Raw genomic sequence first — 5,105 nt, 5'->3', positions numbered from 1 at the left:
AGACCCCAAGGGTCAGCTCCATGCTGGGTTGTGCTGGAAAAAGCAAGAGAGAGAGGGCACCCACAACCCTCCGTCTCACAAATTTATAGGGGAAACGACATTCGATAGAATATTCCACCCAAATAAGGCAAGGAATAGAGTTTCAAAAGGTGGAGGCTTGCTTGGTGATGTCTTGTGGTCAGCAGTTTGATTGACACCTTGGCAAGTCACACCCATCTCAGGTGCTGTGTGGGATCACAGGGAGAGCCAGAGGAAAGGAACACTTGTGCTGCACAGCCCAATCAGTGCACAATGCCAGAGCAGTTCTCTTATATGCTCAAATGTACATAGCTCACACACACAGCCCCTAGATGGTTTGTGATACCATTTCATAACCTTTTCTGAAAATGTTTTTGTTGGCAAAATCAATATATGGAGTGAGGGTGAGCCACAGGCAAAAGACCATGATGTGATTGTGTTCTCCATTACATACTCTCTGTGTCAATTTGGACATACGTAATACCCCAAGTCTCAGATCCCTAATATGTGAAAATGGAAACAAAAAGAAAATCTGTGCCTGTTGGTTGGAATACATCGCTTAGGGATTATATCAGAATGCATATGCACAGCTCCTTAAAATGGTAGCATCTTTTAGTTTTAAAAATTATTTCTGACTTTCATAACCTAAAATAAAAGATAGATACCATCAAGATTATACAGATTGGTTTTATAAGGCAAGGTAAGACTAAAAATCTTGGAAATATTTCATTGCTGGAGGAAAAGTGAAGATTTTTTTTTCTGTTGAAACACCTCAATAATGCGAGATAGGTAAGTCATTCAAATAACAATGTATATTAGACATGGATTTCCTAATCATAAATGAAAGAAAAGAGAGAATGCATAAATTTTGTGACCTTAGGTAGAAAACCATTAAATGAAAATATATACTCCAATTGTTTACTCTTACAACAATGAAGGAAAAATGATGCTAAAAATCCATATTTGAGAAATTACACAATGCTAGAACACATTTGTTGGGAACAAGGAATAAGAAAGAGCACGAAACAGTATAATGAGCTTCTTGAGAGGTGTCTTCAAGGAATAAAGGAAGATCAATGAAAAACATAGAAAAATCCATGGCATTTGAGGTGGGCACTGTCAGTGTTGGGCCAAACCTTGTAAAAGGAGAAAACAGTCCATTCTCTTTAATGCAGAATTTACAACTGTTGAATAGAAGAAAATACAGTTGGAAGAAAGTTAAGCAAATTGAGTGCCATATCAACTCTGCATTTACGTTAACTGGTCTTATAAAACGAGTAAAACAGTTTTAATAAAAAAATGATTTAGGCTTTTGTGGTTATTAATTAAAATAGCAAAACATTTTTGTTCTGACCATTTTGTCCTGTCCTAGACATATTAAAAGTAAAAATATGTTAATTGTGTTTTTTCTCAAACTATGAAGAATAGATTTTTGATTCTGTTAATTCACCTAAAGGAGAAAAGAGCAGCTAGAGGCGTCTGTACTGTGCCTTCAGATAGCCATCGAAGAGCCTCTATCACTTAATTTATTCTCATTGCTTCTGGCCCAGATCTGTCATTGACTTGAAAGACTTTTCATATAAATGACACTAATGCTCTTTCACACTGAGTGCTGGCAGCTCACACAGGAATATCATCTAGAAAGTTTTTATCAACTTTTTATTTGTTTTATATGAGAATTGCCACTGACTTCTCTATGAATTATTCTTAAATTCTTAGAGTGATGAATGAAATAAGCTGAAATTCACCAATAAGCTGAAAATTAATAGAAAACATAAATATATCTTGAATCATTCATAACTTTCATCACATGATGGCTTTATACATTAATAGAAAAAATATAAAATAAATTAATATTCATTTAAGTTAACCAACATTTACGTCATGTTTTTGAGTGAATAAACCAGGAATATACACATACACACACATGCACAAATATAATGATGTATACCTCAATTAACAGAAAGCAGTGCAATATATTAACCAACATCAAAAGGATCTCTGTTATACCAATACATACATATCCAGAAGCAAGAATTTAATGACTTTTTTATCTTTTTGTAAATAATAACATAAACATATTCCAGAATGAAAGTTAAGTGTGTTTTAATTCATATTTTCAATAGAAAGAAAGTTACTATCACCAATATTTAAAATTTTGTTATTTATATTTAAAATATGCTATCAATTCTAACTCTTGTACATTTGAATGTTGGGAAATCATTCATTATGTCACACCGTCTACCAATTATAAAGGCTTCCCACAAAGACTTCATGAGCACACAACTGCAGTATAAGAAGTGAGGTGTTACTTTCCTTTCACATGCATTTAAGAGCCTTTTCCCTTTCTCTATAAAACTGAAAAGTTAAGGGTTATCCTCAGATCTTTGGAAAGAGGTCCAACCCAGCCTTAGTTATCTCCCACATATGGATTTTGTCAAAAGGCATTATCCTTAAGAAGTGATGGCCACACAGAGTGATTAAAAATTCTGATAAGCTATCATTGCACAAACCAGGACTTGGTGAGTCACAGGTTTTTGTAGTTATTGTTTCTGCTGCCACAGCTGCTGCTTCTGCTGTCTTTGAATTCCACACCCAGAGGAAAATATTAAAACACTGCACCCAGAGGATCAGTTCCACACTACCATCTCTGTGAATGGTACTACGCCATCCGTTCAGGTGTGCCTTAGTGTCTATGGAAAGTCCAGCTCTCCTGGGCATCCATAGTCCTCTCCATTATGTAAAATCCACTCACCTGCTGGTCATTTCTACTCCATCCTCAACCAGGAGTATGAATTGGCTGTTTTTTTACTTGTCACCCTCTATCAACAGGTGACAAAGTTTTCTGCTTACTTTATCAATTTTATCATGTTCACACTGAAAAATCTTGTTATTAAAAAATCAAACTATTGGGGCTGGGGCTGTAGCTCAGTGGTAAAAGTGCTTGCCTCGCATGTGTGAGGCACTGGGTTCGATCCTCAGCACCACATAAAAATAAATAAAATACTGTGTGTTCATCCATGACTAAATTAATATTTAAAAAAAATCAAACTATCTATAAATGCAGTTTAAAGTATTTCAGTATTTTTACTTTATTTCTTAAAACCATTTTATCAGTTCATCAATAGCAGGCTACTCTTTCACGTCACTTTTTTGAATTGTACAGCTAGATCTCATGAGAATCAAGGCATCATTGATTCCAACAGCATTGCCACTGATGACCATTAACTACTATTCCATTCACTACCGTTAACTGTTTTTTCTTTTATCCATATCCAGATATATCACATAAATTATAACAACAGTTATACAGTTGCATATTATCTGGACTACCTTGTATCTTTCCTCAGTCACCATTGAACGTGAACCTCAATATAAACTAAACCTACCATCGTCTTTCTGCAGGCTAAAATTGACATAAAATATCCTAGAACAATTAAATATAATATCATTTAAATTAGTAATTCCATACTTCAGAGTAGAATTTGCATTTTCTAAAAACAATTGTACCCTTAAAGTTAGTGGAAGATCATTCCCAATGGATGTTTTCATCTCTCTTCATGATTTGTAATTTCTCAACAAAAAGTACTGGTTGATAAACAAAATTTAAATTAGAAAGGAGAAATACATTCAAGAGACATATTGACATGATGATGACAGTAGTCAATAACAATGGATTGTGTACTGGAAATGTGCTGAGAGTAGATTCAAAATTTTCTTGGAATATGCTAACTATGCATATGCTAAGTAGCCATATTTAAACACTTTACAAAGTATACATATATCAAAATATTTTATGCATACTAAAAATGTGTACAATTTTAAGTTATCAATTAAAAATAAAAAAAAAGAAAAGCAAAAGTTGATTATATAGCAAATGCGAACTGAAAACCACAGAGTATTTTGTGAGAATGATTTATAGACTGACATTTAAACTCAACTATACATATAACTGGTTAATTATACTTAAGTGTACTGAATTTAGTTAGAGACCACCTTACCCACACCTAGTAGTAAATTAGTTTACATTCTGGGGCAAACAAAAAAAAAGAAAAAAGAAAAGAAAACCCACATTGTACCTATCTTGCTGAGCCTGCTGAGATAATCTATTACCTGATGTTCAACTTTTAGACTGTTTCTTGATACCAAATATGGACACTAAATAAAATATCTGTGATGGTCTAGGTGGAAAAGTATATCAAGCATAAAGGGAATTAGAAAATCATATGTAATTATTGGAAGGGCTAAGTGAGTGAAAATTGAAACCTGGATATCAAGAAGGTACCACAATTGCTGGAAGCATAAATCTAGTATCTAAACTACTAACAGAAATAAAAAAAAAATTATTCCCAGAAACTCAAATAACATCCATTTATACCATTCTTAGTTCCTAGGCATCTTCTTATAACTATAGTTGGAAAATAATAAAACAATGTCTTCTCTTCCGTTTTGCAAATTTTGCCCAGTTTTCTCAAACACTGATCTGAAACCTTACACTCAATAGGCTTTGGAAAATGTAGTTCCCAGTAAGGAAAATGTTTAAAATGAAAGAAGACAAAACAATGGACTTGGACATTAACCTGCTGTGCAGATGTCAGTACTTTCTTTTTTTTTTATTTATTTTTTTTATTGGTTGTTCAAAACATTATAAAGCTATTGACATATCATATTTCATACAATAGATTCAAGTTGGTTATGAACTCCCAATTTTAACCCAAATACAGATTGCAGAATCACATCGGTTACACATCCACATTTTTACATAATGTCCTATTAGTAACTGTTGTATTCTGCTACCTTTCCTATCCTCTACTATCCCCCCTCCCTCCCCTCCCATCTTCTCTCACTACCCCATCCACTGTAATTCATTTCTCTCCTTGTTTATTTTCCCATTCCCCTCCCAACCTCTTATATGTAATTTTGTATAACAATGAGGGTCTCCCTCCATTACCATGCAATTTACCTTTCTCTCCCTTTCCATCCCACCTCATGTATCTGTTAAATGTTAATCTTTTCTTCCTGCTCTTCCTCCCTGCTCTGTTCTTAGTTGCTCTCATTATATCAAAGAAGACATTTGGTATTTGTTT

Source organism: Marmota marmota, unplaced genomic scaffold (assembly GCF_001458135.2).
Source record: "Marmota marmota marmota unplaced genomic scaffold, marMar, whole genome shotgun sequence".
In the NCBI taxonomy this organism is placed as follows: domain Eukaryota; kingdom Metazoa; phylum Chordata; class Mammalia; order Rodentia; family Sciuridae; genus Marmota; species Marmota marmota.
This window is presented reverse-complemented; position numbering follows the sequence as displayed.